General features: G+C 38.4%; 1 protein-coding gene across 1 annotated transcript in view; it reads right to left on the bottom strand.

Annotated features, from left to right (window-relative positions):
• ESRP2 (epithelial splicing regulatory protein 2) overlaps positions 1 to 7,775 on the bottom strand; it is a 59,354-nt gene extending 51,579 nt beyond the window's left edge. Inside the window, exon 1 of the mRNA XM_026068761.1 lies at positions 7,752 to 7,775. The gene's annotated coding sequence lies outside the window, so the exon portion shown is untranslated. The remainder of the gene's footprint in view (positions 1 to 7,751) is intronic.
• Between the last annotated feature and the right edge of the window lie 4,632 nt (positions 7,776 to 12,407).

Genomic DNA, 12,407 nt, shown 5'->3' with positions numbered 1-12,407 from the left:
ATATGCTTAACTTCCACTGGAGTACAGAAGTATGTCATTTATCTGAATTTGTCCAGGTTATAGGTATCAAGCTTTTGAAGATCAAAGTCCTTCCTACCAAATTTATGGACAGATCAAACATGCATCACATTAATGTCTTTCATTAATATTCTTACAGATTGGAATTAAAGTTAACAGTTTATGGCAAATATCCAGTGAATTTAAACTCTTCTCTTGTGAGAAGCCATGATTTACTTCAAGTAATTCATTAAGCATATTCTGCTGTAATTTTATTCTTGTAGAATCATTTGAAATGTTAGTTGGAAGGGACCTCTGGAAGCCATCCTGCCCAGCACTGTGGTGAGAGCTGGACTACTGCCAACACCAGACTGAATCAGCCACTGCTTTGTCTAGCTGAGTTTTGAAAACCTCTAYGGATGGAGATCCCAAACTTTGGTGGGTGACCTGTTCCAGTGCTGCACTGCACTGTCAGTGAAAAAGTTTTTCCTCATGGCCAATYTGAACACTCTACTATGCTTTCAAATAATTCACTGAAACTAGTTGAGACAGGATCTTTAAGCTGTGGTAAGTCAGACAAGGCATGTGATATGATTTCTGTTACCTGATGAGATGAATATGCAAGTACTTCCTGAATGTCTGCCTTGCCTGTGATTGAAAATTCACTTTCTGTGAAGCTTTATCGACCTTAAAATCTGCCTAAGTAAATTTTCAATGCAATTGGTAACTTTTTTGATAGTATCAGGAATAATATGAAAATGGAAAATTCACTGGAAAATACTATTTCTGTAGCAGTTTTTAAGCAAACTGAAGTTCAGTCTTAGAGTAAAACACTTATATTGCCAATCTGTCCTCTCTTTGTCCACAGAAAGGATATATCAGCTTACAGGTCTGTCAGTGTGGCAGCATACTCAACAGCAATGAATCTGCTGTATATTGATTAGATTTAATATAATGAGTTGTTTGTCACATCAGTCATAATGGTAAGAACTCCACTGCCACCTTCCCTGCTACCATCACCATCGCACTTTAATGAAAAGAGTAATTACATAAATTGATAACAAAACTCCACCTCTTCAAACATTTTGGAGAAACGTAAATTCATTTCAATAGCTTAAGGCCAAAATACTTGCTTTGGTTCACTAATATTCAAATGCAACAAAACAGAATCATCCCATTATCTTTAAAAAATAACATTTAAAATGACTTCACATGTTCAAACTTCATCAGGATAAACTTTCTATATCCTGCTGTAAAAAGATCAAGTGGCTAGCTCCTCTCAACAGAAAATGAGAATGACCTGATATCTCCGTGAAGCATTTAGTTCAGGCCATTTCATATGGCATTTTTGATGGGCCAGCTCAGAGACTTCCAGTCACAGGAACAGCAAGAGGGGACATGTGAATTTTGCTCAGTAGTCCTTTAACTTTTTGCAAGAGATTTTCCATATTCACCCCTTTTATGAATTGATGATGTTCTGCCCATCATATGCCCTGCATAACTACATTCAGATTTGCAAGGGATTTGCAAAAGTCTCAGGAGATCACTGAAACACAAAATCACTGAAGTTTCAGAATGATCTATTCAAAGCTATCCGGAACTTTGCATCCAATTCCAAATACCTTACATGTAAACATAAAAAATAATCAGACAACATAAGAAAATTGTATGTTACTATCTGCATCAAAAGATCTGCATGCTATACACTACTCTCACTTACTGAGAGCTGATAATCAATTCTGCAAGATGACAGTGATGAAAGAACTGATCATTAAGTGAATACAAAAGTTTGTATACTGGAAGTCCAGTTTGCTCAAGGAACAATGACTGTCTGAATTATGCAGTTAACAACGACTTTATGTGAGCTACATTTTCTCAGGCTTTACTGACAAGTGGCTGATACTGGCATCATGAGAGTATCTTGGCAGAGATTAGCAACGTGTATAGTTTTGGCTTTTTATTCAGATTGTACCACAAACCCTCAGGTGACTTAAGACATGATAAATAATGAGGGGTGCATTCCTATAATCTTTCATTCCCATTTGATTTAGCTGCTCTAATCTTTAACCTCTTTCTTCCTTATAATCTAATGAAACTTATTCTACAGACAGATATGCTAATATATGTCTCTTTCTCACCATAGTATAAACAGAAGCAAAATATAAATGCAAAACTTAAGCAAAACTTAACCAGCTGTCAAAATGCTTAGGCCTTAGAAACATTTAATCAAAGTATTTTGTATAACAAACTGATGAACGTGATTATGTGCATCCCAAACAAACATGATAGGAGACCTATCATTCAATGTTTTTTTGGCCTTTCATCTTCATTCTGTTTATCTTGCTCTCTTCCACTTCCACCACCAATTATTACATATTTAGGATCTGACACTTGGATTTCAAACATGCTCCATGTCCTATTCTACACAACTGCAAATAAGGAACATTTTTCCCCAAAGATTGGACTTCTGACATTTGCATTTTTTTCTACTATCTTTGTGTTAAAAGTATATGGTCTTTAAAAAGTTAGTCTTGTCTGACTTGTCTGGCAGAAATAATATGTCAACTTCTASGAAGAACAGAGAAGACTATTTTCTACTCTACCACTTGCAACTTGATAAGGCAGTTTTTGCAAAGATATCTGGTCTTCTTCTACAGTTTCTCTGTATGCAATTTGCTTGCATGAAGACTCTAGTTTACACTGAACTGGGGGTACTGTGATTGCTATGTATTGCGTAGTACCATATAGCCATGTCAGTTCAGCCATCTGATTCTCACTCGGATAGACTTCATTACTTCTCTTCAGCAGGCCCTCTCTCCAGGTTAAACTCTGAGCATGGCTGAGCAAACACCCTTGTTCCTTTGGCCTGATAATGGATTTTATATGCTGTGGAATATACAGTGGAAGTAAGAAAGAAGTAGTGCCTTAGTGATACCTCTGATATTAGCAAGTGATGTGAATTACTGAGAGGAAACATTTTCAAAGAAACATATTGCACAGTCAGTAAATGTATGCAAATGTATCCACATTAAAACAACAACAATAAAACAAACAAAACAGGACAGCTCTACGTAGATCCTTTCCTCTGGTATACTGCAGAAATTTTAAATTTAGGACACTATATGATGCAATTCAGTGCATTTTATCACTTAATAACCACAGAATTGCTTTATAAACATAGATAATAGCTGACACATGGCAGGCAGGTGGAATGAGTACTGCCCTTTCCTTTCGCAGTAAGTTGGAGCTGTGATAAGGTACCATGACAGAGCTGTTTTATAAGTGCCAGGACGACCACACCTCCTTTGCACAGCACTCTTAGTGCGGCGCACCCTTGTTTGACAGGAACTATCACCTTGTGGTCAGTCATTCCTCGGTTTTCCCAAGTAGCTATTTCAATCTCAGTGTGAAACAGTTAACATACATTAGAAGATTTTGCCTTTTCTACACAGAAATATCTGGTGATAAGGAAAAGGAAAAAGCCTTGGGACATCCACAAGAGAAAATTGCCAGGTACATCCTGGCAGCGGCTACATAGCGAGCAGAGTGAATGCACTGATAGCCTGCTGGGAGAGGTAGAGGTCTGGGACAGCACATTATCGTACCATGCTGTGACTGCTGCTTTCCTTTCTCTAGTGCCCTGCTCCGTGTGAACAGGGTGGTAGAGGAGCCGGATCCACCCCCTCATTATTTTTCAGATAGCTTAAATCCTAGTACACACTATAAACAAACCACCAGTGAGGAAGTGGGGATAGTCAGGAGTTAGTTGGGTTTGCCATAAGAAATATAGGACAAACTGTGTCCTTAAACTGTGGGTTTCGTAATAAGAAATGTTTGGCATAAATACCAACTTCAGGTACACCTTACTCATCCAGCCTCAGCTACGCATTCTCACCCCTCCCTTGGCTCACTGTCCCCTCTGATTCTTCAACATTACCTTTTGCAGGGCTACACTGTGAACCAGCTTAGAAATACTGATCCAGTCTTAGAAAGCTGGATCTGATTCAGTTGAAAACAAACAGAACAGCTCACAAACTCTTTTTGGCAGGGTATTCCTTAAGGTGGATCCATTCCCTGGCTGGTTCGTCCTACAATTATACCGGCAAAACTGAGACAGTGACTCGTGGGAGTGGGAAAACAGGACGGGTACTGGGGCCTGACAGTATCCTGAAGGCATGGCCRGGGGGCACCCCAAACCTTTGTGTGGCCACCTACTGCCGAACACCTGCAGCTGTCACCGAGGGCAGCCGGCTGGCCATCACTAGTGCAGATGAGTCATGTCGGGCAGCATTTTACACCTACTTTGCATAGACACAAATGGTAACTCAGGTTGCAAGACTGTGAATATCAGGTCCTCTCGTCTCTTCAGATCTCTGGAGTACTTTCTATCTATGCAGGAATCCATGTCTGAGGATGTATCCAGAGTAGGAAAAAGGCATGCTCTCGCCATGTTAATTCCTAGAGAGGGAATGCTGTCTGTAAATTTAACTCTTGCTAGCASATGGAAGTGCCAGCAGTCCACCTTGCCTTATGTAAGATGTAACCTTGTGCTGGTCAGCTCCTGGTAAGAACACATCCTTCCTCCAGTGGAAGACAAGGCCAGAGGACTCCATAAAAAAGGGTGGAGATTTTGCTTAATATTAAAGGTTCTGCTCTGTACCTCTCAGTGGAAGATGAGCCATTGTGTATAGGGTGATGAGATTTTTAAGAAATGATACAGCGCTTTTCCTCTTATTTACCATTACTTTTTTTTAACCTCACTTTCCTCAGAACACATCTTGTAAAAAAAAAATCACTTAAAAAAAAAAGAAACATTCCCTTGCATTGCTATTGAAAGCACAAGACTTAATGTATCCCACCCTTGTGAATCTCCTGGGTGTAGGGGAACAAGGTGGAGCCTACCACCTTCAATCAAAGATTAGCTGCTTTAATCAAAGAGATGTGAACAGCTTGCATTCTCTGCTTTTGATTTCCACAAAGCCTGTTTGTTTTACTTAAGGCTAGTTTACTACGCCCCTGTTACCATGGAATTGCTAGGGAGCTAAGCCACACCCTTCTGAACACACTTAGCATTTCCTGCACAGTGCAGCCTTAAAAGCCCTATACTCAGAAGGGGTAACTGGACGTAAAGGGGCATAAACAGCTAAATTTTAAGATCTTGGCTGTCTGACAAAGGCCATGTGTGTCACCCATCTTGTCACTTGTGATGCTCTTGTTAAGTAGTTCACACAGAGTTTTTGGTCAGTGTTTGTTGTGAGGTGTATCTTTCAAAAGTAATTGATGCTTGGGAGAATGATAATATGTTTCCTACCCTTTCATCAGTGTGAATCCAGCTCTTCTACTGGTAGCTGCTTTGTGACTAGAAGAAAATGAATTGGTGGGCTCCTCTGAAACCCCTCTGGGCTGACACATGCTCTGCATTACAGGAATGGTAGGCTGACTGCCAGTTCCAGCAGACAGGATGAGGGTTCATTACATGTAAGCAACCCTCCTTCTCTCAGTGCTCTATTTGTGGGGCAGCATGGTACAATTGCTAGATCGCTTGCCTCCTCTTCTTTCTGGTTCATCTGTAATTTAAAGTATTAACTCAAATTATTTGTCAGTCCTGTCTGATGCTTGGTATTTATACGAATTTCAGGAACTGCTGGGCTTTTTGCACAGTACACTTAAAAAAGAAACATAACTTCTAAACACACATGTTCAGTACTATAAAAGTCAAAGCACAGGACTCACGACTGAGACTTAAGCTGTATAAAAATGCCTAAAGCACACTAAATTTTCATGTCAGAAAGCTACTCTTACTGGTGAATCACTTCAGTAGTTTCACAGATTCCCACTTTACCCTTCCCTCTGAATCAGGATATAAAATCATGTTTTGCTTGATTGCCACCACATACTGCAAATGGGCTAGGAGCAGAGTATGTGTGAAAGCAAAGAAAAAATTCTTGTTGTATAAATGACTTGGACTTCAGGTTACCTCTAAGTATTTCTTAGGGGGTTTGTGACATGTTACAAATTACAGTAGCTTTTAAGGCTTGGGTGGATAGTAAAGATGATTAATAAGACACACTTACTAGCACAGCAGTAAGGTGGAGTAGGTGTGAGTAATTGTGTTCTGTGGGAACTTAATCAGCGTCCTCCAGCTCATGGGCACGAAAGTATTTTGTAATCACAAGTTAAAAGAAAAAAAAAACAGAAAATCATCAGCATTTTTATGCAAGATTTCTTCAGGTTTTCTTTAAACAGCAAAATGTTTACAAGCTGACTACTATGGAAAATTATTTAAAAACTGAGAATCAGTTTGTTAAGTAATTATTTTTACTCCTGCAACACTGAGAATGAATTGTGTGGGATACATTATGATGATGGAGGCTCAAGTGTAATGGGGAAGGATTCATACTTTTTAAGAGTTACARCCTGGTTGCACAGGCATAAAAGCTGTAGAGGCAGATTTTTCGGATGGATCTTCAATGCTTCACAGMAGCAACAGCAATCTCCATAACAGATAGTCACAATATACTATTAAGGACAAGTGTTGTGAGCATATACATACCGGAACAAAACTAGTGTGTGYAAAATAGCAGCTAGTATCATTCATTTACACAGTCTATCTGCAGTAGCAACCAAAGCCCCAGTATGCAAACAGCCTGGGCAGTTGGGGTGGAGGAATGTATTCCACAGCTCTGCAAGTTTTCAAATGAAGCAATAACCTTTTACTGGGATTAGCTGCCTTTCCCAAGATCAGGCTGAAAGGGACTTATAAAACCACTATATACACACACTCAGAGTCATCAAGCAAATTCTTCATTGTTGTATGGACAATATGCTGCACAAGACTAGGAGAAAAGGTTTTTCACTGTGTGGTAGAAGAGAAAAAATCCCATTCTTAGAAGAATCCCATGGGAATGTTAATATCCACATATTACCATAAAATGGCAGGATTATAGAGTCTCAGCTGAAAGAAATTCATACAATCAGTAACAAAAAAGATTCAACCTCTTTCAGAAAAAGGAATGATATGCCAACAGTTCTGCAAGTAAGYCCCACAGACCCATAGTTTCTAATTCTTGGGCAACAAACATTCATTGTCAAGAACTGCTATTTAATATAACATTTGCCTTTCAGTTTTCATTTGTCTTTCCACAATACACTTGAGGCAAGAGGAAAAAAGTTTGTCACCTTTCAACAGTGAACTTTGCTTGACATTGGGCTTGATGGTTTGTGTAATGGATGAGGAGTACTGAGGCAAAGGATGTGTAATGGAACACTTTCAAACTTAGAAAGCCTCACTTGGTGCCTTCATTTTTAAAGTGATGCCAAACTTGAGCAGGTGTCATGAAAGTGTAGCATGGGGGTGAATATTGCAGAGTTTATTTGACCCAGTGTCCTCGAGGGAGAGAGAACAAACAGTAATTTTAAGAGTGATTTATGCATGGAGGAAAATTGGAGCACAGGGATCTAAATTTTTTCATTTCTTTATCTCTTTAAAAGATAAAGACATATATACAAAACTAAGTTAAATCATGTTTGAACCACTTCAATGGCTTCAACATCAAATTCAAAGACTCAAAATATGTTAGAAAACTTAACTGCTGCTATCATTTAGATCAAAATATATCTTACTTCAACCAAAATAATGTTAACATATTTGGATACCAAGCTCACCAAAATCTATGACCGTATATTATATAAAATAGATACGTATATCTACATGAACATTGAGTCTTTATTATATATCCATTTTCATTCCTCACCTTTGTGCTTTCTCAGAGTTTTCCAGTTTGGGCCTGAAATAGATACTTTTCTGTCTTGTTGTTAGCATTTCTGGCTTCCTACAATATTCATTTAGTTTGTATTTTTCTTCACTTCCTCTCAAGTATCTGAAAATGCAGGATATAAGCTAAGTGTATAGAATAAATGTAAAGACCACAAGTTTCCCACAACAGCAGAGCAAATCAGATTACTAGTATAAACTGAATACTTTTTATTTAATGGAGTTCAGGACAGATAGTCATTACTGTCCACCCTGGCCCCCCTAACGAAGGGAAATGATGCTTCAACACCTGCTGCTATGCCATTATACATTTAACATATTTACATTTGATTTGAGTTTGACTCTTTTACCAGCAGTAGCTAGGACCCTCTTTCAGAACAAGTGCCTAGAAGAGAAACACTTCTTCCATTTAAAGTGCTTCTTTATGATACCTCTCCTCCCCTCCTCCCACCAATGTCCCCATATTTAAGCAGCTTCACTCTTAAGTTACTATACCCATGCAACAGCTGCTCCTTGTCCAGCCCTTAATAATTGTTCTCCTTCAAGATTAGGCTTTTGTCAAGTACTATACATATTTACACATCTGCACCTTAATAGCTAATAAAATGAAGCTGGTGTCAGTACAGCAAGGAGCATTCCAGAACTGCATAAGTCTCAAAGTGAATTTTTTACATGTTTGTTATGACCTAAAAAGTACTATGTAGAATGGATATAACATCTCTCATCATCTCTCTCTCTCTCTCTCATTTCTCCTCCATCTGTGTGTACACATGCCCACCATATTGCCACAGTCACAGTCAACAGTGTGCCTGAGTTTGGTATCCTTGATACAACAAAAGGGGAGACTGGCAGAATTTTCTCTGTGAGGATTCAGAAGCTCAGGATTTCTGCTTCTACTTTAAAATAGCCTAAAATTATATTTTATGCATGATTCAAAAGGCATCTGCTTACACAGCCTTTAGAAGGGGATGAGGATATGCTTCCCTTAAATAGGAAAGTATAAAATAACTCCCTGTATATCAAGTCAAATGCAATGGCAGGATCTAGTCCAATGCTGGATTGTGACTGAATTTTTCCCAGGCCACGCAAAGATCCCAGATATGTGATGTAACCCACATTCCTGCAAAAGATCTCATATTTCTTACCATTTGCCCAGTTTCTCAGGGAGAAGTTCAGAGTGACATGGTAGATGTCAGCTGTGAAGGCAGCACTCTGCACAGAGCTGGCTTGTTAGCACTGGAGTCCAGCGATTGCTTCCTGCTGAGCAGACTCAATAGAAGTTGACAGACCAAGATAAAAGACTCCATTGGGCCTTGTGAAATAAATTATTTAATAGTCCTGAATAGTACATGGGTGAATTCCTGTTGAAATTTAAAGCAGGAAAGGAAGAGTTTTATTTCCATTCTTTATATATACATTAGCTGTATTACAGTTCCTGGACTCTAGCGCTAGATCCTCTCTATCACTCTGGACAGAGATTATATTGACAGTGTCATGCTTGCTGCTTACTCTTCCTTTTCACTATTTGGATGTATTTTATTCTGCCATGATAAGATATGCAATGAATGCATGTTTTAGGGTTATTCTCAATGCTTACCTTCATTTTCATTTTGAAACTTCCAAAACTTTGTGTTCTGTGCCCATTACTATAGGGCAAAATTATATTAAGGGAAACATAGCTGTCATTTAATCACTGCAAGTGAAGTATGTGAAGTATGCTATAAAAAGCTGAAATTAATGTGGGAGGCCTTTAAGTAGACATAATAACATGTACTTGTGTTTGGCCATGAAGCTATGATCCTGTTATAAGAAATGCATTGGAAGATGGTAGTGGTACAGTTAGTGTCTTCAAATCAAATAGTAGGTGCTATCAGCTGAACTACCTCATCATGGATTTTCCTCTATGGTTTCACATTCAAACAGCAATCCATATTAATCTGTGTACTGTCAGTGAATAAGAACCCTACATGAAATAGTAGAAGGATGTAACATGAAGCCGCACCTAGACTGCTTCTATAGTTGATCCATTGTGCTGATCAGAGATCACTCAGATTTGCAATGCCAGCCTCAAATGACTAATTTGACAGTGAGGAGGTAGTTGCTTTTTGCTTGTTTGCTTTATAAAGCATTACAGAATAAATCTCTACTCAACAGTTGCACAATGTCTCTTGCTTTCTGTTTCTCTTTGCTTCCGTCAACTTAATTCTAATAATTTTCCTTAATGTCTTGGGAAGATGATGGTCAAATTCCACCCAATGATTAGACTTTTTCCTCCAGGTCTGTGTGTTCTCTGAACTGATTTGAATTTTTTACCCTGAAGAAGTATATCAAAACAAGTACATGTATCTAAAAAATATAGGAGGCATGTTCAAACAGTAGTAAGTCTTACACTTCATATGCACTACAAAGAAAGCCACAGGATAATAGACGTGCAATTTTAAGTATATAAAATATGTATGTTTATATACATAAAATAATGACATGTGGGAATCAGATACAAGACTTTCATAATACAAAGGTGATAGACAGAAACCCTGAAGAGTCCACAGAGGTATTCAAGGCAATTTTTTCCCTTTTCTTTCCTTTGCTTTTTCAATGGGTATTTATGTTTATAGCCTATCCAAAATTAGGCCACCTTTAAAAGTGTTTTTAGGCAGTAAATGCTCAATACACCTAAGGCAAGAGAACAGATGTACTGCTGTTGCAGCTGCATTGTTGTATAGTTTGTCTCAATGAGGCATGAGGTGGGAGAAGAAAAGGGATATTTCAACTTGTTAGAGAAAACCTGAATGTCTTTTATGTTTTGAGTTGTGTCTCTGGGAAGCTAAGAGAAAAAATTAGAGTCCATAGAAACATTCAGCAGTAGGAATGTTTGCTAACAGAAACAATATATCTCATATGGATGTTTATTTGCTCAGTTTAACTTTCATCATTAATATATTAATAACCTTTCCAGCTGACTAATACAGCATCTTCTGCATGAACATGTTCTAATAATGTAGACCAGGGTAGTCAAGCTATGATCCAGAAGTTGAATACAATCCACAAATTCATTCAATTCTCCTGTGGCGCACAGCCACATGGTTTTTCATATTTTGTGTGAATTGTTACCAGTTAACACAGAAGTATGTACCAAAAAATATTGGCTGCCAAAAGCATTTAAAAGATCTATGCAGCCTCAGAGTAAGGAACAGGTTTCCAAACCTGTTAGGGATAAAGTTTACTTTGCAAACACTTTTGCTAGCTGAAAACATTACTACATCCTATTTGCTTTTCAGAGTTTTTATGGCAGAAAGTACAGCCTTCTTGGGTCTGCTGCCAGCACAGGGCAGGTACATGCTATCTAATTTCCTTCAAAGTCATCTGGTTTTACTTTAAACAGCCAATGACAAGTGTTTTATGACAACTGGGATGATTTTGCCTGAGGAGGGCTAGGGAGCATTCACAGGATCCTTTCTGTTGGCAGAACTGCTCAGTAGTAATCTCCAGATGATCAGAAGTAAAAAAACAGGTTATGGCAGATGGCATATTCAATAGTCTCAGCAGCACTGCAGAGAGAATGATGGCCTAGAGCTTAAGAAAAACTATTATGATCATAGTAAACTGATACATTGCTTACTCAGCATGGTAAGAGTACTGGCAATGTGGCTTAGGGTATTTGTGTCTCTGTATATTTTGTTTCATTTCATGATATTACAAAGGGATGTTAACTTCTTTTTAAGGTTGAGAACATATCTAAACCTGAAACTTCAATAGTTTGAATAGGTATCGAAGAAGAGGCCCATATGAACATCTGTGAATTTGAATTATTGAATTCTGAAGTTAGAAAAATCTGAAAATCTGCTCAGAAAGCCTTTAATCTGAGATATGCCTTTTCAAGCAAAACTCTTCTGAACAGAATTTTTGAAATTAAATACTATGGCTAAGCCAGTTTGACAGCTTGCCACTGCTGAAAGTGGGAGGTCCTTCTCCTTTCCCCACTTTTCTCTTTCCCAGCCTCATGTATACCATCTCTCTTTGTACCTCCTCTGTTTCTGGTCGGACCCTAGCTGGGCCAATGAAATTTGTTAATTCACCAAAAAAATACCTTTTTTTTTTTGAGTTACCAGGTTGGCTTTGTTCTACGCAGAGCCGATACTGCCAGAGCCTGCATAGAGAGAGTGGCATACAGTCAGGAGTGGGAGTAAAGAATCTCTYCCTTTCAGCAAACCATAAGACTGGCTTAAGCCATGATGCATCAACTGTCTCATTACTTCCCCAGCACAAAAAGCTGATTTTGTGTTTGTAACCATGAGTATAAAATAGTTTTGGTAAATATTTTTTTCTGGGAATTTTCAGAAGCCTCAGGGCCCCCAGTCTATCCCTTTGCTAGTTGCAGTTGAAAAACTGCTAGTTGCAGTTTTGAAAGTTGCAGTTTCACAACCTTTTTCTCTTTTGGAGGGAGATGGGGGTTGRAAATGCTGTTTTACATATGAGCTGTGTTAACCAGTACTGCTGCCAAAAAGAATGATCACAAAGTTATTCCCTGTATGGTCCCTCAGTGAATATAACATCAACATAAGAGGTGACAGAAGGAGTAGACTTCCGTAAGATTTCATAACTAAAATATGGCACATGTTCTAATCAGTCCAATACA

The sequence above is a fragment of the Apteryx rowi genome, unplaced genomic scaffold (assembly GCF_003343035.1).
Source record: "Apteryx rowi isolate R43461 unplaced genomic scaffold, aptRow1 scaffold_28, whole genome shotgun sequence".
NCBI lineage: Eukaryota > Metazoa > Chordata > Aves > Apterygiformes > Apterygidae > Apteryx > Apteryx rowi.
This window is presented reverse-complemented; position numbering and strand designations above follow the sequence as displayed.